This window comes from Giraffa tippelskirchi, chromosome 2 (genome assembly GCF_054371585.1).
Source record: "Giraffa tippelskirchi isolate mGirTip1 chromosome 2, T2T-mGirTip1v1.2.pri, whole genome shotgun sequence".
In the NCBI taxonomy this organism is placed as follows: Eukaryota; Metazoa; Chordata; class Mammalia; order Artiodactyla; family Giraffidae; genus Giraffa; species Giraffa tippelskirchi.
This window is the reverse complement of record NC_137276.1, coordinates 133,780,753-133,803,892: the sequence shown is the minus strand read 5'-3', so window position 1 is coordinate 133,803,892 and position 23,140 is coordinate 133,780,753. Positions and strand designations below refer to the sequence as shown.

The 23,140-nt window shown below is 35.8% G+C and overlaps 1 long non-coding RNA gene across 1 annotated transcript; it reads right to left on the bottom strand.

Annotated features, from left to right (window-relative positions):
- Positions 1–268: 268 nt before the first annotated feature.
- Positions 269–14,783, bottom strand: LOC145539259 (uncharacterized). The gene is made up of 2 exons (XR_014077675.1): positions 14,399–14,783; positions 269–2,934 (listed from the first exon to the last, which is right to left on the bottom strand). It is a non-coding gene; the product is annotated as an uncharacterized LOC145539259 (long non-coding RNA).
- Between the last annotated feature and the right edge of the window lie 8,357 nt (positions 14,784–23,140).

Here is a 23,140-nt window from a genome sequence, read left to right as displayed (position 1 = left end):
TAGGTTGACTTCTTGCCCAAAAATAGAAAGTTTAAGATATTCTGAAGATACATCACAATATATAATGATCACCAGTGACTAGAGTGAAAGAATGAAATATTTGTAATTACATGTATTGGGTTGGCCAAAAAATTCATTCATTTTTTTTTTCTGTAAGATGAATCTAGTAGTGCCTAGCTGTCTTTAACTTGATTCAAAACAATTTTGTTAGACTGTATTGTGACAGCTGTCATATTAACATACATTAAAAAAAACTTAACAAAATTAGTGAACTTTTGTATAGCTATTTTATTATTAAAGAGGGAATAAAAAAACAACATTTTCAGCATATTATGCTTTGTTACTTAAAGAAATGTAAAAATACTACTGAAACACACACACACACACACAAATTATGCAGTGTAAAGAGAAGGTGCTGTGACTGATTGAACGTGTCAAAAGTGGTTTTCAAAGTCTCACTGAATGATGCTCCGTAGTTAGGTAGACCAGTTGAAGTTTATAGCACTCAACTTAAGACATTAATTGAGAACAATCAATATTATACCACATGTGAGATAGCTGACATACTCAAAATATCCAAATCTAGTGTTGAAAAGCATTTATACCAGCTTGGTTATATTAAGAGCTTTGTTGTTTGGTTTCCACATAAGTGAAAAAAAAATTAAAAAAAGAATCTTCTTGACCATATTTCTGCATGTGATTCTCTATTTAAACGTAGCATAAATGTTTTTAAAACAAATCGTGATGGGCAATGTGAAGTGAAAGAGATCATGGGGCAAGCAAAATGAACTATCACAGGAGACACCAAAGGCTGATCTTCATCCAGAGAAAGTGATGTTATGTATATGGTGAGATTGGAAGGGAGTCCTCTATTTTGAGCTCCGTATAGAAAACCAAATGATTAATCCCAACAAGTACTTCTCCTAATTAGACCAACTGAAAGCAACGCTTGACAAAAAAGTGTCCGAATCAGTCAATGTAACATGCATAATCTTCCATCAGTATAATGCAAAACCACATTTCTTTGATAACGAGGCAAAAACTGTTACAGCTTGGCTGGGAAATTTTGATTCATTCATGATTTTAACCAGACATTGCACTTTCAGATGTGCATTTATTTCTGTCTTTACAAAATTTCCTTAATGGAAAAATTTCCAATTCCCTGGAATATTGTAAAAGGCATGTGAAATAGTTCTTGGCTTAAAAAGATAAAAAGTTTTGGGTTAGTGGAATTATGAAGTTGCCTGAAAAATGGCAGAAAGTAGGGAAACAAAATGGTGAATATGTTGTTCAATAAAGTTTTTGGTGAAAATTAAAAATGTCTTCTATTGGCACTTTGGCCAACCCAATAGTGCATCCAGCTTTGAAGTAAAAACTCTTTTATACAATGTGGTATACTGCTGTATCTTTGTATGATAATATTAGAAAGAGTTAATGATGTGTATTAATTATTATGAAACATATTGTTAATTTCCAAAGTGTGAGGATTATAGCTAAGCAGGAAAATAAAAAAGCTATTGTCATTTCATTAAAAATGCAAACTATATGTAAACTACACAAAAATATTATAGTATTATACAAATAAAACTATATCTTTGTTTGAAATTGGAATTCCATAAAGAGAATTCATATTAATCGTCACTAAAGCAAGAAAGTTCAAGAAGCAACAGTTAAAATTGGACATGGAACAAGAGACTGGTTCCAAATAGGTAAAGGAAGACGTCAGAGTTCTATATTGTCACCCTGCTTATTTAACTTATATACAGAGTACATCATGTGAAATGCCGGGCTGAATGAAGCACAAGCTGAAATCAAGATTGGTGGGAGAAATATCAATAACCTCAGATATGCAGATGACACCACCCTTATGGCAGAAAGTGAAGAAGAACTAAAGAGCCTCTTGATGAAAGTGAAAGAGGAGAGTGAAAAAGTTGGCTTAAAACTCAACATTCAGAAAACTAAGATCATGGCATCTGGTCCCATCACTTCATGGCAAATAGATGGGGAAACAGTGGAAACAGTGAGGGACTCTTTTGGGGCTCCAAAATCCCTGCAGATGGTGACTGCAGCCATGAAATTAAAAGATGCTTGCTCCTTGGAAGAAAAGCTATGATCAACCTAGACAGCATATTAAAAAGTAGAGATATTATTTTTCCAACAAAGGTCCATCTAGTGAAAATTATGGTTTTGGCAGTATTCATGTATGGATGTCAGCGTTGGACTATAAAGAAAGCTGAGTGCTGAAGAATTGATGTTTTTGAACTGTGGTGTTAGAGATGACTCTTAAGAGTCCCTTGGCCTGCAAGGAGATCAAACCAGTGGATCCTAAAGGAAATCAGTCTTAAATATTCATTGGAAGGACTGATGCTAAAGCTAAAACTCCAATAGTTTGGCCACTTGATGCAAAGAACTGACTACCTGGAAAAGACCCTAATGCCGGGAAAGATTGAAGGCAGGAGAAGGCGACGACAGAGGATGAGATGTTTGGATGATATCACTGACTCGATGGACATGAGTTTGAATAAGCTCCGGGAGTGGTGATAGGCAGGGAAGCATGGTGTGCTACAGTCCATGGGGTCTCAAAGAGTTGGACACTACTGAGCAACTGAACTGAACATAGCCACTGATTAAATAAGAGGAAAAAATATATATATTATCCCTACCATTTCTACAGGACAGGAATTCAGGGGTACTTGGCTGAGTGGTTCTGGCTGAAAGCTTTCTGTGAGAGTGAGATTACAGTCAAGGTATAGACAAAAGCTGGAGTCATCTGAAAGCTTGACTGGGACCAGAACATTTTTTACCAAAATGGCTCACTCACATGGCTGACAAGTTGATGCTGGTTGTTAGTGGGAGGCTTCATTTCCTTACAATAAGGCTCTTTCTATAGGCTTCTTGAGTGTTCTCATGACACGGCAGCATTCCATCAGAGAACTAGAACCAAGTAAAATTATATGTATATTATTAACTAATCTTAAAAGTCACATAGTTTTACTTCTTCCATATTCTGTTCAATAGCTGCTAGTCACTAAATCTGACCTACATTCAAAAGGACAGGAACTAGGCTTAAACTTTTGAAGGAAGGTATGTCAGTGAATTTCTGAACATAATATAAAGCCATCACATTTTGTAAGGCAGTGTAGGTCCCATCACGTATTGCCACTTTCTGCATCTCAGATTTTAGTATCAGTAAGTGTTATAGTTTAAAGAAATGATAACTTGTATCTTAGAATTTTAAACATCCCAGTTAAGTAATTTTCACTTTATTTATGTTCTGTATGGTCTTGGGCCATGTTGAATTTTTCCCTTTATGTTCAAATGTTTGAACTTAAAAGTTAACTAGAATAAATTGGCCAGTATAAACTCATTTTATTTAAAACTTTTCTGAAAACATTTTTATATGTTACTAGTTAACTTTCTGACCATGATATGAAGTGTAATTTAGTCTTTTTTATGAAGCTTAATGAGTTGCCTCAAGAAAACCACCTTAAATATTAATCATGATTATGTACCTATAGCTTTAAAACATTGAAATGATTATAATTGTTAATAGCATATTCTGGAAGTCACTTTCTTTCACTACATCATTTTAATATACTTTTTAATTCTTAAAGTTTAGGAAGAGAATTTAATAAATTGAAGCTTTCTTATTAGTATTAATTATAGTTATTTTCCTACACCTTTTATGGGTTCCTACCCCAAGTCATTTTCAAACTTTCCTATCTACATTGTAATGATTAAATATTGAAATAATTTCTTCTATATGTATGTTATTCTTTCATTTTAATAAAAGATTCATGAGTATTTACTATATACTTTGTTCATATTAATATACCTCATTCAAAAAAAGATTATTTTATCAGTTGTTTAACTTCTTGTAGTTTTTCCCTCCTGGATGCATAATTATACATTTATAACAAACATTTTTAACATTTACAAATTTAACTCCAGTTACACCTCTCCTGCAGGATTTTTGTGTCTTTGAAAAATAGCTTTCAGTGCCATTAAGTTTTTATTAACTTTCAAAGGGCTCCCTTTGCCTGCTTCATTACATTCTACATATTTTGCAAACAATTCATTTTATATTATATTTCAATATACATTAAAAATTACATTCTCTGTGTATTTATTTTGGTGTTGGGTTATTCATACTCCCTATACACAGAAATGATGGCCCTTATCATATATGGCTATGAATAGATGCCAATATTATTATAAAGAATGTGAAGCATAGTTAGAACTGCACTCCTAAAACTAGTTTCATTTTTTATCATTTTTATTCATATTTATAATGTGAATATGTTATTGGCCTATCATTGTGCTTAGTATAAAGGAATATTAGATATGACCTGACCCTAAAGAGAATTTAATTTAGATAATATGAAACATAGGAAATATTTGACACTGTATACACAAGTTCTATTTAAAAAGATAGTGGTGATTCCTATAGTGATGATGAAGCCTGGAAAATTGCAAAGGAAAACAATGCAGGGTCACAAGTCAGAGAGGAAAGTAAAATCAATAATCAAAAGAGTAGGTAACTCAGATCTTCTTATTGAAATAAAATAGAAAAAAATAAATGAAAACCCAGAAGGCTTTTTGCTTAATGTACCTATTATGCTATCTTTGGAAATGAATGGCATTCTAGAATTAAAAATAAGTTACATATTTAAAGCATTTATCATCTTTCCAGATACAAGTATCCCTTAGGATAATTATGTTAGCCATAAGAAAGTGCATAATATCATGAGTTAGAGAGCTGTTACAGTGGATTAGTTTGCTGTATCAGACTCACAGATTAGAGGATCTGGGATCCTAGGAAAATAAGAGGTTCATACAAAGTATAGGAAGATCCATGACATAGACACATAGAAACACACCCCCCCCACACACACCTGTCCTTTCTCCTGTCAGACAGACTGCTCTATGGCCCAAAGTAGACAACTCATTTTTATCCCCAAAGAGTTGTATAGCTTATGTGGCATTCTTTAAAGAACCATGCCTAAAAAATCCACAGATTCTGGGTGTCCTTTTATCATAAGTGAGCATCTTTTGAGAACATTCTATAGAAATAGCTTTTCCTTGTGAAGATTGTTAATGTTACTTATTTTCCCTGAAGACCATGGGAAAGACTATGTCTGGGTCCTGGGTCACCTGCTTTCTTTTCTTCCCTTGGGAAAGTTCCTTCAGTAATCAGGTGAGAAAGAAATTACTGGCAAACTTTTAGTTTATTCTTTCCAGTTATTAAGTTTGGAATCTAGGGGAGATAATACTGAATAAGGCCGGTACAGAAAAGAAAAGATGATAAATGGAAAAGTTACACCACCAGGGGCAAACTTAGCGTACATAATTTTCCCCAAGGTCTACCTGCAAGACATATTTTAAATCATCATATTCTTAGAAAACAAAGCATATATTCTTCCAATGCTCTGAAATTTTCATTAGTTTTACATGTTTTCATTATTTTATCCTAAAATGCAATTGAAAAGCTTTATTTCACACATGAAAGGAAATGGAATTTTCTATAAATATGAGACTATTTACAGATCTTATGGAAAAATTCAGTTTAGTTCATGTCATTTCAGTTTTTCAGGTATTAAATTTCCATAAACAGAAACAATTTCAGTGTGTCATTATTCAAAGAATATGTACATTTGTAAAGTTAATTTTAAAAGTTATTATAAAAAAACACAGTCACCTAGGATTTTTTTCTAATTATCCCAGTATGTAGGATAGAGGTATTTTTGCAACTGGAGTATGACAATTCTGTCCTTATCTCTGAGGACTCCTGAAAACATGGTTTTGACTCTTGGTCAAGATAAGGGAGGGAGGACGAATTTCTAACTGGCTAAATAATAAAATCCCCCTGTACAGTATTCAGGGAAACTTTGTGGATGGCTTTCACCTAGCATTTTTTTTTCTTTTAAATTGTAGGATTAAGCATGTTGTATAAGAATTGTTAAAAATAATGACAAAAATTACCAAGGATCAGTAAAAAAAAAAAAAACAAAAAACCCAGAAACCGTCTACATTTTTAACAATGTTTTAAATGAAAGTATATACATTTGATGAAATGCTACATCACTATTTTAAAAAACCATGCCGTTGAAAAATATATAATGACATAGAAAATTTCATGATGTGAAAAATAAGGCAGCCCGACTTGTTGGGTACATGACTGGATGGGAATAGAAGACACTGGACACTAAGCAATCCAGAAACAGCCTTGAGACTTAGGGTGATCGTAGGTGAATGAAAAGAATGATGCAGAGCTTGGACTTGGTTGTCTCTCAGACACCACCCCTACAACCTCAGTTCTTGGCTGTACTTTTTGTCTCTTGCTGTGTTGTTTTATTTACATTTTGATAAGAGCCTAATGTGAGTGTAGCTTGTGAACATTTTCAATTATTTGAACCTGTGTGATCTTTGCCCTCAGTTACCAGATACAATTTTCCTTATTCATTTAAAAACTTACATATACCTAACTTCTTGCACAGGCTCACCAAAAATTAGGCACGGAATAATAGAATGTTGCACTGGCAGATTCTTAAAGACTTTATTCCAAGTGACCACCTTTATGTCTTTTTTCATCTAATTCAGTGGGATTTAAACAGAATCTAAGACTGTTTATCTTTCATCATGGGGGCTTTTGGGATGATTGTAGTGATAAAGAACCTGCCTGCCAATGCAGGAGATAGAAGAGATGCTGGTTCAATCCCTGGGTTGGGAAGATCCTCTGAAGAAGGAAACGGCAACTCACTCCAGTATTCTTGCCTGTAGAATCACATAGAGAGAGGAGCCTGGCAGGCTACAGTCCATGGGTTTGCAGAGTCAGACACGACTGAAGTGACTTAGCATGCACATATACATGCATCCTTCATCATACCACATATATCATAAGCATTTGCAGCTTTGTACCTTTGTGATTTAGGATGTTGTTAAGTATTTTTATTGTGTGTAAGTTTTCATTGTGTTTATTGTGTGTAGTTTTTATTGTGTGTAGATAATCAGAGAGGATATATTTGACAGTTATGTAGTAAATTGTTGGTTATTATTTTCTTTTAGTCCCTGAGAATTGAATTTCTAATGTTATTTTTTCAAATGATGAACATTAGTATTAATAAACTGTTTAACTGGAGACTAAGAATGTACATGAACTCTAGGAAAAATAAGTACTTTTGAATTTTTCAAGATTTCATGCTTTCATTTTTCCCTGAATATTTTCTATTTTTTATTTTAATTTACTTGTCTTAGAACAAGTACCCAAATTCATGTAAGTTAAATATACAAATTGCTTTCACTTTCTAATTCAACTTGCCTTTTAAACTCTTCCATTTTATTGTAGCAGTGAAATTTATCCTTCAAGTTTCCCAGCCACGGTAACTTGTATTTATTTAGAAGTCTTACAAGCTTCATAGACTCCTGACATCTTGAAATTTTTTTCATATTACCATTTTTCTTTCTGTTAACCATCACTATTAATATTGTCTGTATAGTTAAGGCAACACTTTAGCTCTACTCAGCTTTTCAGCTGGGCTCTTTAACAAGAAGATTAAGAAGAGAAAATCTTTTTATTAATGCATATGGTATATATGACATGTTATTTAGTCACTAAGCATATCCGACTCTTTTGTGACCCTGTGGACTGTAGCCCACCAAGCTCCTCTGTTCAAGGGATTTTCTTGGAAGAACACTGGAGTGGGTTGCCATTTCCTTCTCCAATGTATGACATGGGAGAACCTAAAAGAAATTTAGAGTGGTAGTTTAGAACTGTGCTTATATAGCATCTTCAACACAGAACAGTCAATGTAGACACAGGATAAAGGAAAGTAGTTTTAGGCTTCCAAGCAATACTATGGAAAGCAAAATACATGAAAATAAACTAATGGAATACATTTTGTTTGCAGATTATCCTGGTACAGTCTTTAGGCTAAGAGTCTATACAGTATAAGGAGAATTTATGTTCCTGCCTTTAGGCATTTTTAAAATGGGAAACTTTTCCTGGGCTTGCTGCTTCTTAATTACCTTCAGCTCAAGATAATATTTATATCACAGAGGCATATTTTATGGTGACATTCTGCCTTCCTTCATCTGTAACATACAACTCACAAAACATATCCTGGCAGCTCTCTTTAGTTATAGCCTTTTCAGACTCAGTGAAAACTGTACATCTTTGCCAAAGAAAGCTGTGCTTCAAATTCATATTCATTATATCTTCTAATCATTATTGAAATGCATATGGCATCAAATGTACACAAAACCCTCTGTCTGCTTTTTCAGTTCTATTACCACTTAATGCCAGCCTACTTTGTCTGAACTTTTCTCTAATGTTTCTAATTTTCAATTTCTCTTCTAAATCTACTCACTATTACACTGACCCACAGCGGCCATCCCTGCCTTGTTGGTTTGACTCATACTGCTACTCTATTTGTCTTTTCTTTTTCATTTTTTTCTGGTATGTTTATGTTTCAAGGATTAGAACACACTCTACAACTAATCAATAAGAAAATGTTAAAGGAAAATATTAAAATAGCAATTCAAAATAGAAAATATATAAACAGAAGCACATGAATAATTGCCAGTTAAATCATTTCTAAAAGATTCAGGAGCAAAAGATATTGCTTTCAAAAAAGGTAGTATTTATTATAATCACCAGTGTTATAGTTATTGAATTTGGTAATATTCTGTGCATTTGGGCATTTCTTTGGCTAATTAGTCATGAGAAGAAACATTTGTCACTGAGTGAAAGCTTTAAAATAGTTTGCCTGCTTATGTTTGCTGTGTAATAAGCCACCCCAAATATAACACCTTCACACATGGTATTATAACTCCTAATTTCTAGGTTAGAAACTAAAACCAAGGTGAACTGGTAGATTCTTCTGCTCAGTGTCAAGTTGCCTGAGATCAGCTGTGTGTGCTTAGTTGCTAAGTTGTTTCTGACTCTTTTGAGACCCCATGGACTATAGCCTGCCTGTGGATTTCCCAAGCAAGAATACTGGAGTGGGTTGTCATTTCCTTCTCCAGGGGATCTTGTCAACCCAGGAATTGAACCGGCCTCTCCTGTGGTTCCTGCATTGGCAGGTGAGTTTACCACTGAACCAACAGGGGAACCCTGAGATCAGTTAGTAGTTTTTAGTTGGCAACTCTAGATCTGGTCTGAAGAGTGCAGAGTAACTTCATTTACCTGTCTGGCTCCTTGGTAGGGATGGCTGAAAGGATGGTACCTCAGAGTTCCCTAAAACATTAAACTTCAGGGTATCTTGTAACCTAGACTTGGAACTCACACATTGTCACTTTTACCATGGTCTATGTATCAGGCAGGTCACTAAAACAAAGCCAGATTTATATGACAGAGATTAAACTCCATGAAATTAAAAGATGCTTACTCCTTGGAAAGAAAGTTATGACCAACCTAGACAGCATATTGAAAAGCAGAGACATTACTTTGTGAACAAAGGTTTGTCTAGTCAAGGCTATGGTTTTTCCAGTGGTCATGTATGGATATGAGAGTTGGACTATAAAGAAAGCTGAGCACAGAAGAATTGATGCTTTTGAACTGTGGTGTTGGAGAAGACTCTTGAGAGTCCCTTGGACTGCAAGGAGATCCAACCAGTCCATCCTAAAGGAGATCAGTCCTGGGTGTTCATTGGAAGGACTGATGTTGAAGCTGAAACTTCAATACTTTGGCCACCTGATGCGAAGAGCTGACTCATTGGAAAATATCCTGATGCTGGGAAAGATTGAGGGCAGGAGGAGAAGGGGGCGACAGAGGATGAGATGGTTGGATGGCATCACCGACTCAATGGACATGGGTTTTGGGTAGACTCCAGGAGTTGGTGATGGACAGGGAGACCTGGCGTGCTGCGGTTCATGGGATCGCAAAGAGTCGGACACGACTGAGCGACTGAACTGAACTGAAACTCCATGATAATAAAAAAGACTAGGAATAAAAAATCTCAGACATTTTAATCTACCACAGAGTTGTTGCATGATTCATCACAGTTTAATTATCCCACCCCTGTGTCAATGGAGATACAGGTATAGAGGAAGCTTCCATTTGGCCGAATTTCTGAGTGTCTCTAATGAATGAGCACATTGTCTAGAAGCTGACATTGAAAATGAACTACAGGTGAGCAACTTTTGTTATGTCATGGATTTGGGATGGGTAGTTTGTAACTGCATCATGATTAGGTCATCATGACTTACAGAGAGTGTTTTACTGAATCTGGAAGGTCAGGCAGAAGGACAGTGTTGAAGAGTCAGTCCTTGAATCAGGCAAAACTAGACTCAGTTGCTTTTGTGCTGATGAGTAAGCATGGGAAGAAACAAATAGAGGATGCCTTTAGGAGGGCATTGCTAGAATAGGGGTGTGTCTAGGAGGTATTAAGTAAGCCATTAGATAGGAATAGAAGCTTCTGGAAGTAGATAATAGTGATAAAGCCCTGAAAAATACATTGGGGTAAAATTTTGTTCAACTTGAAAGCTAATTGAACTTTAGCACCAAGCAATAAAAAATCTTGAGTCTATTTATTATGAGAATGTAACACAACGCTAGGCATATATAGACAACCTAGAAAAAACAATTTCAATAGAGTAAATTATAGAAAACTGTATCTATTGTTTTCAGATTCTTTTAACTAGAATCACTTCTTTGGGAAACTGTAAATAACCTTTTGTTCTGTTTCCAGAACAGAAAATTCATGAGCCATTAGAACATGAGCTGTTAGGCTAAGGTAGATATAAAGTAATTTATACTTTTTAGAAAGAAAAATACAACATTTTGGTTTCACTTAAATGGACTTATAGATTATGCAGACATACACAGAAAACTTAAGAATTGAGGCAATTTTGTGCTTAGAGGCTTGAATTATCTGGATAATTGCTTTAATTTTCCACCTCACTACACATGGGAACACACACAGAACATACACATATATTTGGAAAAATCAGTTTTTCTCTTTTATTCATGGGGGAAATATAGCCTAAGAGGTTAAATCTTAATATTGTTAATATTATGAACAAACTTTGCCTGCCTGTTTCATTATTGGTTTTAGGTAGATGTTTTAAAACTTCTGTTCAAATTCAGAATTATAAATTCAAGGCAGTATTTGCCTTGAAAATACAAATGGGTTTAAACCATGCAATCTTCATTCCTGAATTGAAATGGAAATGGAGCACTGCAATCTGCAGGGAAGTGAAGGAATGCTCATAGTTCATTAAATAATGTGAGTAGTAATGAGGTTTACACAAATCAAACAGTGTGTTAGGTAATTGTAATGCTGCTTTGTGGTGAACCACCTGTCAGGAAGCACTTCTGGCTGAAGGCTCAATCTGCTCTCATGCCTCCAGAAGGTTTCTAATTAGTGTAAACTTCATCTGTGGCAGGCTACCAGAAAATAAAGAAAAAGTTATTTGTAGGCTTCTTTCTTTTCTCTCTGATGAAGGAAAATAATGACTTTAGTTCAAGTACTTTAATTTTTCAAGAAGGCATTTGATGTGCAGGTTCTTAAAAGAAAATATATGGATATGTTCATACGTTAGAGACACAGAGACACACTCTTAAAAAAAGAATGCTTCAGAATAGGTCAGCACTACTGAATCCTTCCCTCACCTTGATCCAGAACAAAAGAGAGAGAGAGAGAGAAGGAAACTGGGCAAGGAGAAGGAGAGAGAGGGTGGGAGATGGAGAAAGCAAGGAAAGGAAAAAGGAAGAAGAGAGCTTAGTAAGAATAATATGAATGAGCATGAGATCTCAATCTGTATACTTGTTTCTAATATTTTGAAAATCTTTATATCAAATGTATATGATTGTATTTTATATTTGTCTAACAGAAAAGAAAATTTTAAGCTTCTTCAAATAACATAGACATGTCTGCAGAAAGAAGTATAAAGGTAGGAGTATATTCACAAAAAGAAAACAAGAAGCAAAAACCTACAGGACAAAAACCTTTAGGACAATAGTATCAGATGCATCAGATACTTAGCCTCATCATGCTATGCTTATTACAGCCACACAAATCCCATGACTTGAACCTTAAAGAAAATGCAATTTAGTAATTAAAAGCTTGTCTAGTTCTAAAATACAGATGTAATTATGAAGGGCCACAAATAGCCAAGACAATCTTGCGAAGGAAGAACAAAGCTGAAGGCATCACACTTCCTGATTTCAAACCATAATGTTGCAGTAATGAAAGTGGAATAGTATTGGCATAAAAACAGACATATAGGCCAATGAAACAGACTAAAGAGCCCAGAAATAAATCCATACATGTGCAGTCAACTGACCTTCCACAAGGATGCCAAGAATACACAATGAAGATAGTCTCTTCAACAAATGGTGAAGAGAAAATTGGGTATCTATGTGCAAAAGGGTGAAATCAGTCCCCTATCTCACACCATAAACAAAAATCAACTCAAAATGAATTAAAGACTTTAACATAATATTCTAAACTCTAAAACTACTGTAGGAAAGCGTATGGAAAACTTCCATGATATTGGTCAATGCAACACCAAAAGCACAGGCCACAAAATCAAAAATAAACAAGTGGGATTATATCAAACTCAGAAAAGTGCACAGCAAAGAAAAACAATCAACAGAGTGAAAGAGCAACCTTCAGAATGGGAGAAAATATTTGCAAATCTTCTGTTAGATAAGGGGTTACTTTCCAAAACAGTAAGTCTCCTACATATTAATAAGTTCCATTCCAAGAGCTTGTGCATAGTCCAATTTGTTTGTAAGTCCAACAGAGTTAGCCTAGGTACCTAACTAACATAATCAGCTATATAGTGTTATACTGTAATACATTTGTAATACTTTTCACACAAATAATACATAAAGAAGCAAATGAAAATTTTTAATCTTACAATACAGTATATTGAAAAATACAATAGTATAGTAGAAGAGCTAGCATCAAGTGAATAGGCAAGAAGAGTTACTGACTGGAGAAGGGAAAGGAGGTGGGAGATGGTAGAACTGAAGGATCATCAGCAATAGGAGACGAAGGGCAAGCTGCAATTACATTTATGCCTGACGTTGATGGCACAGGTTCTGGTTCCTTGCTGGGTTCAATTCTATTTGCAGTCTTGAAAAAAATAATCCAATGATGTCTGGGTGATAGCTCTTTTTTTTTTTTTTTTTCCCATCACAGATGACTTGGTAGCACTAGATGGCTGCTGTAGCCTTTGTGTACTGTTCTTCGTTTGGGTCCTGTGCTGCAAGAACTAACAGTGCCTCCTTAAATGAAGACAATAACTTTACCATTTCCCATGTCATGAATCTCTTTGATTCTTTAGTTACTACTACTTCTTGTCTCTTATTTATCCTATCTCTGGGCCTCCAATGCCATCAGGTCTTCATTAGTAAGATTGTCCTGTTGCACAGAGGGGAGTTCAGTGAAGTCATCCTCTTGCAGATCTAGCTTGAAATAAAGATACTGTACTTCTGCACTCCATATAGTACTGTATAGTAAAGTACACAAAAGCACAGCCACTTTCACATTTGTGAAAGTGCCAGACACATGAACTAACTTACATGATTAGACATGCAAATGCATGTTCACATCATTGAAAGTTCACAACTTGAAGGTTCAGATGTTGGAAACTTATTGTACATAAAAAACACTTACAACTCAGTGGCAAAAGAACCAAAAAGTCCAATTAAAAAATGAGCTAAAGAATGAATAGACATGTCCCTAAAGAAGACATAGAAATAGCCAGTACATATATGGAAAGACACTTAATATCACTTACATGAGAGAAATGCACAACAAAACTGCAATGATCTATCACCTCACATTTGGTTTGATGGCTCTTACCAAAGAAAAGTGTTAGTCTCTCAGTCGTCTCTGACTCTTTGCAACCCCATGGACTGTAGCCCGCCAGGCTCCTCTGTCCATGGAATTCCCTAGGCAAGAATACTGAAGTGGGTAGCCATTCCCTTTTCCAGGGGAATCTTCCTGACCCAGGGATCAAACCCTGGTCTCCTGTATTGCAGGCAGATTCTTTATCATCTGAGCCATCAGAGAAGCCCCTTTGTTAGTTTTCCACTTGTGTCTAACTCTTTGCAACTCCATGGACTGTACCCTGCCAGGCTCCTCAGTCCATGGAATTCTCCAGGCAAGAATACTGGAGTCAGTAGCCATTTCCTTTCAATCCCTGGGTCAGGGAGATCCGCTGGAGAAGGGAATGGCAACTCATTCCTCAAAATATTAAACATAGAACTACCATATGATCCAGCCACCCCACTTTTGGATATTTATCCAAAAGAATTGAAATCAGGATCCTGAAGAGATATTAGCACTCCCATTGTTAATTTCATAACTATTCACAGTAGCTGAGATGTAGAAATAACCTAAATGTCCATCAACAAATAAATGAATAAACAAAATGTAGTACTTACATCAAATGGAATAATATTCATCCTTAAAATAGGAAATCCAGTAACATGCAATAGCACTGATGAATCTTGAGGATATTATGCTAAATGAAATAGACAAGTTAGTGAACTCCACTTAAATGAGGTATGTAATATAGTCAAACTCATAGCTTTCCTGATAGCTCAGTAGGTAAAGAATCTGCCTGCAATGCAGGAGACCCTAGTTTGATTCCTGAGTTGGAAAGATCTGCTGAAGAAAGGGTAGGCTACCCACTTCAGTATTCTTGGGCTTCTCTTGTGGCTCAGCTGGTAAGAAATCTGCCTGCAGTGCAAGAGACCTGGGTTCAATCCCTGGATTGGGAAGATCCCCTGGAGAAGGGAAAGGCTACTCACTCCAGTATTCTGGTCTGGAGAATTCCATGGGCTGTATAGTTCATGGGGTTGCGAAGAGTTGGACATGATTGGGTGACTTTCACTTTCATAGAACAGTGGTTGCTAAGAACAAACAGAATGGAGAAATAGGAAATAGAATTGGAGAAAAAAGAAATTGGTAATGAATGGGTATAAAGTTTAACTAATGGAAGATGAATAAGTTATCGAGATTTCTGTATAAATTTTTGTCTGTAGTTAACAATATTATACACTTACTCTGTTAAAGAGTAGATCTCATGTTGTGTTTTTACTGTATTAAAAAACTTACACATACATGAAAGATTGACCTTTACTGTCAAAAAACCTTGATTTAAATTCTGGGCTCTAATATTTATAAGCAAAGAATCTTAGGCAAGGCTTTGGAACTTTCTAAAAATCAGTTTTCTAATTTGAAGGATGATAATGATAATAATCCCTAATGTATAGGCTATTTGTTTGCATAAATGAGATTTTTAAGAGGCAATATTCATTTTTACTGCTCCTCAAGTGATTTTCTAATTATTTTACACAAGTTTTCTAATTTTTTGTCTTCAGGCTTATGTGTTATTTTTTTCATGTGTTTTTTATTCAATTATTAGAATTCGGGACCTTGACTTTTCCAGCCAATTCAATTTCTTCCCCTAACTCTGTCTGAAAATGTGAGGCCTCAGTCCTTGGTTCTTTGAATGTGCTTTCTGGCCACTTCCTATAAAATTAGAATTAGCAGCCACTGCTCCTGGATTCCCTCTTATATTTTCTTTCTCCTTTGTTAACATTGATGGCTCAACCTACAAGGTTTGCCTTCTTCTTAGTTCTCTTAAGAGCACTAGAGGGATTGCCATTTGGACCTTGGTAAGGCCAGAAAGCTATTTCAAATCCTAAAAGATGATGCCGTTAAAGTGTTGCACTCAATATGCTAGCAAATTTGGAAAACTCAGCAGTGGCCACAGGATTGGAAAAGGTCAGTTTTCATTCCAGTTCCCAAGAAGGGCAATGCCAAAGAATGTTCACATTATCTTACAACTGCACTCATTTCGCATGCTAGCAAGGTCATGCTCAAAATCTTCCAAGGTAGGCTTCTACAGAATGTGAACTGAGAACCTCCAGATGTACAAGCTGGATTTGGAAAAGGCACAGGAACAAGAGATCAAATTGCCAACATTCACTGGATCAGAGAAAAAGCAAGAGAATTCCAGAAAAAGATCTACTTCTGCTTCATTGACTACACTAAAGCCTTTGACTGTATCACAACAAACTGTGAAAAATTCTTAAAGAGATGGGAATACCAGATCACCTTACCTGCCTCCTGAGAAACCTGTATGCAGGTCAAGAATCAAGAGTTAGAATTGGACATGGAACAACAGACTGGTTCCAATTTAGGAAAGGACTATGTCAAGGCAGTATATTGTCACTTTGCTTATTTAACTTCTATGCAGATACATCATACGAAATGCCAGACTGGATGAAACACAAGCTGGAATCAAGATTGCCAGGGGAAGAATCAATAACCTCAGATACACAGATGACATCACCCTTATGGCCGAAAGTGAAGAGGAACTAAAGAGCCTCTTGAAAGTGAAAGAGGAGAGAGAAAAAGCTGGCTTAAAACTCAACATTCAAAAAAACTAAGATCATGGCATCTAGTCACATCACTTCATGGCAAATAGATGGGGAAAATACAGTGACAGATTTTATTCTCTTGGGCTCCAAAATCACTGCAGATGGTGAGTGCGGCCATGAAATTAAAAGATGCTTACTTCTTGGAAGACAAGCTAAGGCAAACCTAGACAGCATATTAAAAAGCAGAGACATTACTTTGCCGACAAAGTTCCATATCCTCAAAACTATGGTTTTTCCAGTAGTTATATATGGATGAGAGTTGGACCATAAAGAAGGCTGAGTGCTAAAGAACTGACCCTTTTGAACTGTGGTTTGGAGAAGACTCTTGAGAGTCCCTTGGACAGCAAGGAATTCAAACTAGGCAATCCTAAAGAAATCAACCCTGAATATTCATTGGAAGGACTGATGCTGAAGCTGAAACTCCAATACTTTGGCCACATGGTGCAAAGAACCTACTCATTGGAAAAGACCCTGATGCTGGGAAATATAGAAGGAAGGAGGAGAGTGGATGACAGAGGATGAGATGTTTGGATGGCATCACCAGTTCAATGGACATGAGTTTTAGCAAGCTTTGGTAGCTGGTGAAGGAGAGGGAAGCCTGATGTGCTATAGGCCAGGGGATTGCAAAAAGTTGGACATGACTGATTGACTGAACAAGAAGAAGACTGGAAAGGAGGACTTAGGAAATCTAGTCTAAGGGTGAATCAGCCAAATAATAATCTGATAATTTGCACTGATATTAGCCTCCTAATAAAATTTCTTTTCTAACTTATGCTAACAGAGTGCTGCATTCGTTGAGTTGTGTTGGAAAACATCACTTCTATTTCCTTGATATGGGTAGTGTCCTGGATCCAGGATAATTGGGTATATATAAATCAGAAACTAAGTGCATATCTCTTTGTGTTCAAAATAATGTAGAAGAAGGAAAATAATGAAGAAGAGCTGGAGGAGAAGGAAGATAACTCGATTTCTCTGCAAGACACTGAAGACCCTTTGCTCTTCCCAGATATAAATAATAGTAATAGTGAAGATCAATAATGAAAGTTGCTCAGTCGTGTCCGATTCTTTGCGACCCCATGGACTGTAGCCTTCCAGGCTCCTCTGTCCATGGGATTTTCTAGGCAAGAATACTGGAGTGGGTTGCCATTTCCTTCTCCAGGAGATCTTCCTGATCCAGGGATTGAACCCGGGTCTCCCACATTGTAGGCAAACGCTTTACCATCTGAGCCAGCAGGGAAGTCTCAGATATAAAGAGAGAGGAAATTCAGTAATGAGGGCATAGTTTTGAAGAACTTCATTTTTTTTCTTCTTGTTGAAGATAATAACCACACCACTACCATCCTAAGTGAGGAAGGCATGCAGAATATTATTTCTTGAACCTTTATTCTGTACCAGACATTTTCAGATTTTACTACATTTGTTTCTTTTGATCCTGTAAAATTTATATTGATATCGTCCTTAAGCAAAGGGCAAGTAACATTTCTGATAACTTTGACACCTGAAAATTAAAGTACATGTCTAATTGTCTTCAGTATCTTTTTTTTTTTGCATAACCTCTTATTTGTACATTTTAGATTTCCTACATAGCTTTCTGATAAGAAAGGAAAGTAGACCCTCTTTCTTAGGTAAATGTTCCATGAGAGAAGTCAAAGCAAGAGCATACACATGTATGAGCATGTGAAGACATCGTCCAATTTTAAACTTACATAAAAACCTTGATTATTGATAAATTAATAAGAAATGTAGAAATGCATATGGTAAATGAGGCCAGGTGGGCATTATTTTTCACTTGAAGTGAGTGTAATTTCCCTTCCGTTCAAAATAATACAGATATTATTTTATTTTACTGTGGTGATTGGCTATGGAAGAAAATCATCTTTCCTGGAATGCCAAAATAAGTTAATAAAATTCTATATTTGCAGTATGGAGTGTGACTATGGCATGTGAAATATAAAAGTTTTCCAGCTAATCATCTTCAGAGAATTTGAATTATGTTCATTTAAGGAGGGAAATAAATATAGAAGCTGTTTGTCAACTAGGCTTAGGGGAATGTCAGTTATATATCTAATAGGTAGGATTTTGCTATCTTTGTATTAATTCTAGACAAGTCTGTATACTTCTGAATGTTTTTCTGAGAATGAATATCAGCTAAATTTTGAGTTTAGTTTACTTGACACAGTACACAGGTTGACAGTGTAACAGCAACTGACATGCTTTGGAATTTCTGAAAAGGTCTCTTTTTTAGAAGGAGAGAAGAGGAGGAGGAGGAAGGAAAGAAAAAGAGACTATAAGAATAAAAAGAATGAGACAAAAAAAAATTTCAAAAACACCCAATTCACTCTGGATGACATAGAACTTATACTGCAAGTATGGAGTCACCCAGATATCAATACTATTCTACGTAAAAAGGACAGATGCTATAGTGCTATTTAGTTTATTATTATAATTTTATTGCATTTACTTTTCTCTGTAAAAGGTGTAGATCACTAAATTGGGGTGGACCTGTGAAAAATAGTTGTTCTAATAAAATAATGAGGTTAATAGACATCAGATTATTTTTTCTTATGTAGAGAAATATGCATAAATATAAGTTTACTCTGAAACAAACTATGATCCTAAGTTTTCAGAAATATGCTCATTACTATCTTAAGTCATTTCCATGAATGAACATGGAGAATAATAAGAAATAAAACAATTTTGGAAACATCAGGCAGTCTTAATCTTTCTTTCTGTTAATACCTAAGTCTTAATAAGATACCAGAAATCATGCCTACTATGTCTAAGCTAATAATCCATAAAATTAGTGAAATAAACGAACTGGTTGTGAAAGTTGGGCACAGTATTTAGCCCTTTAAAAAAAAAATATTGTTTGATTAGGTAGCAAATTGTGCTTCATTATCTTTTCCCATTATTCAGAAAAAATATTGATATATTTGAGTAAATCTCGTTTAGAAGCTTATGGAAAGATCAATTATCAAGTTCTAAAAAATAAGACTTTATGAATGGTTATAATGAAAAGGATAATTTTGCATTTTTCTTGCTTCATTTTAATCAAATATTAGGTCATCAAATTAAGCAGAGAGTAAAATGATTTATAGAATTACTTTCAAAAATACTGTGCTATATATGTTTATTTTTACCTAACAGCTAAAGCCTTCGAGTGTGATAGAAAAATTCTGTCATATTTTTCAGCAGCAAGTTTAGCAATTTTTTTTTTTGTATCTTTCAGAAAATAACTGTCAATCAATTACTAGAAAAACATTTTAAAATGTAATTTTTGAGGTAACTTTAATTGATAGCGTTTTATATTTCATGTGTACAACAATATATTTTGACTTTTGTCAAAATCATACATTACAGCTTGCTCACCACCAACAGTTTATTTTCCATCTGCCATTGTACAGTTGACTCCCTTTACCCATTTCACCCTTCCCAAATACTACCCCCCCCTCCAGTAACCATACTCTGTTTTCTCTATCTATGTTTTTGCTTTTGTTTGGTTTGGTTTCTTCATTTATTCAAATAAAAAAAATTATATTCCATATGTGAGTGAAATCATACAGTATTTGTCTTTCTCTTTCTGACATTTCATTTATCATAACACACACAAGGTGTCCATTCATGTTGCTGCAGATGGTGAGATTTCATCTTTTTTTATTCCTGAGTAGTATTCCATTGTGTAAATGTGTGTGTGTGTGTGTGTGCATAGGAGGAAATGGCAACCCAGTCCAGTATTCTTGCCTGGGAAATTCCATGGACAGAGGAGCCTACATACATGTGTATATATGTGTCCCACATTTTTATTCATTTATGGACACTTAGATTAATTCCATGTATTCACTATTATAAATAGTGCTTCAAGGAACACAGGGGTACATATCTTTTGGTTTCTTATTCTTTGGACAAATACCCAGAATTAGACCACTTGGATCATATAGTAGTTCTGTTTTTAATTTTTTGAAGAGTCTCTATGCTGTTTTCCAGAGTGGCTATACCAATTTCCATTTCCATCAACAGTGTATGAGGGCTCACTTTTCACCACATCCTCTCTAACACTTATTTGTTGTCTTTTTGATAATATTCATTCTAACAAGTGTGAGGTAAGAACTCATTTTGATTTGCATTTCCCTAATAATTGAATAACATTATTTCCCCAATAATGCTGAGCAACTTTTTTTCATGTTCCTGTTGGCCATCTGTGTCTTCTTTGGAAAAATGTCTATTCAGATCTTCTGCTCATTTTTCACTTGGGTTGCTTGTTTTTTTTGTTTTTTTTTTTTTTTGCTGAGTTGTATGAGTTTTTATATATTTTGAGTATTTACCTCTTATTGGATATGTATCTTTGGAGATATTTTTCTCCCATTCTGTGCATTGTCTTGTTTGTTCCATTGATGTTCCTTTTTCTGTGAAGAAACTTCTTAGTTTGGTGGAGTCCCATTTCTTTATTTTTGCTTTTGTTTCCCTTGCCTAAGGAGACATATCCAGAAAGATACTGCTAAGGCCAAAGAGCATATTGCCTATGTTTTCTTCTATGGGTTTTATGGGTTCCAATATTTCATTCAATTTCTTAATCTAGTTTGAGTTGATTTTTGTGTATGGTGTGAAATAGTGGTCTAATTTCTTTCTTGTGCATGTGGTTGTGCAGTTTTTCCAACACTGTTTGTTGCAGATTTGCTCTTTCTCCGGTCTGTATTCTTTGTTCCTATGCTGTAAATTAATTGTCCATATATGTATGTTTATTTCTGGGCTCTCAATTCTGTTCCATTGATCTGTGTGTCTTGTTTTTTTCCTCCCAATACCTTGCTGCTTTTATTACTATAACTTTATAAGATAATTTGAAATGTGAACATGTGATACCTCCAGCTTTGTTCTTTTTCCTCAGGATCGCTTTGCATATTCAGGGTCTTTGTGGTTTTGTGCTAAATTTTAGCATTTTTTAAAATTCTATTTCTGTGAAAACTGTCACTGGAGTTTTGATAGTTCAGTTCAGTCGCTCAGTCATATCTGATTCTTTTCGACCCCATGGACTGCAGCATGCCAGGCTTCCCTGTCCATCACCATATCTCAGAGCTTACTCAAACTCATGTGCACAGAGTCAATGATGCCTTCCAACCATCTCATCCTCTGTCATCCCCTTCTCTTCCTGCCCTCAATCTTTCCAACATCAGATTCTTTTCAAATGAGTCAGCTCTTCACATCAGGTGGCCAAAGTATTGGAGTTTCATCTTCAACATCAGTCCTTCCAATGAACACCCAGGACTCATCTCCTTTAGGATGTACTGGTTGGATCTCCTTGTAGTCCAAGGGACTCTCAAGAGTCTTCTCCAACACCACAGTTCAAAAGGATCAGTTCTTTGGCACTCAGCATTCTTTATAGTCCACCTCTCACATCCATACATGACTATTGGAAAAACCATAGCTTTGACTAGACGGACCTTTGTTGGCAGAGTAATGTCTCTGGTTTTTAATATATTGTCTTGGTTCGTCACAGCTTTTCTTCCAAGGAGCAAATGTATTTTAATTTCATGGCTACAGTCATCATCTACAATGGTTTTGGAGCCAAGAAAATAAAGTCTGTCACTGTTTCCATTGGTAGAGACTACACTAAATCTGTAGGTTGCTTTAGGGCATTTCAGCAATTGGCTTTCTCTAATTGCAATGAGTGAGGCTACTCTTCATTGCAGTGTATGGGCTTCTCATTGCAGTGTCTTCTTGTTGCAGAGTACAGGCTCAAGGTGCATAGACTTCAATAAGTGCAGTACATAGGCTCAGTAGTTGTGGCACACAAGCACTAGGGCATGCAGACTTCAGTAATTGTGGCACACAGGCTCATTAGTTGTGGCTCGTGGCACATTAATTGTGGCAGTGCAATGTTCCCTGCATTGGCTGGTGAATTCCTATCCACTGTACCACTAGTTTGTGTGTGTGTGTGCGTGAATCACTGAGTCGTGTCCAACTCTATGTGACCCCATGGACTGCAGCCCACCAGGCTCCTCTGTCCATGGAATTCTCAGGCAAGAGTACTGGAGTGGGTTGCCATTCCCTTCTCTAGGGGATCTTCCTGACTCAGTGATCAAACGTGGGTCTCCTGCATTGGCAGGCAGATTCTTTACCATCTGAGCCACCAGGGAAGCCCTAAAGTGAAAGTGAAAGTTGCTCAGTCATGTCCGACTCTGTGTGACCCCATGGACTGTACGGTCCATGGAATTCTCTGGGCCAGAATACTGAAGTGGGTACCTTATCCCTTCTCCAGGGAATCTTCCTGACTCAGGAATCAAACCAGCATCTCCCGCATTTCAGGTGGGTTCTTTACCAACGGAACTATCAGGAAAACCCAAAAGACTGGGTCCGGGATACTGAAGTGGGTAGCCTTTCCTTCTCCAGGGGATCTTCCCAACCCAGGGATCGAACCTACATCTTCCACATTGCAGGTGGATTCTTTTCCAGCTGAGCCACATGGGAAGTCCTGAAAACCAGATTTTAACTATATATTATATATATATAAAACATAATACCACTCAGCTGAACAGGGTTATGTGAAGTATGCTATTTTACTAAAATGCTTTTTTCTCTCCTTTTTGAAAATACAAGTTTTTATTGTGAATTCACACAACAAATGATCTGGTAATATATTTGAAATGTACAATAGAACAGTATTATGTCTTACTTTTTTATCCAGTATAGATTTCAAAGGATGGGACACTTCTGTAGAAATTACTGGAAAAATACAAATAA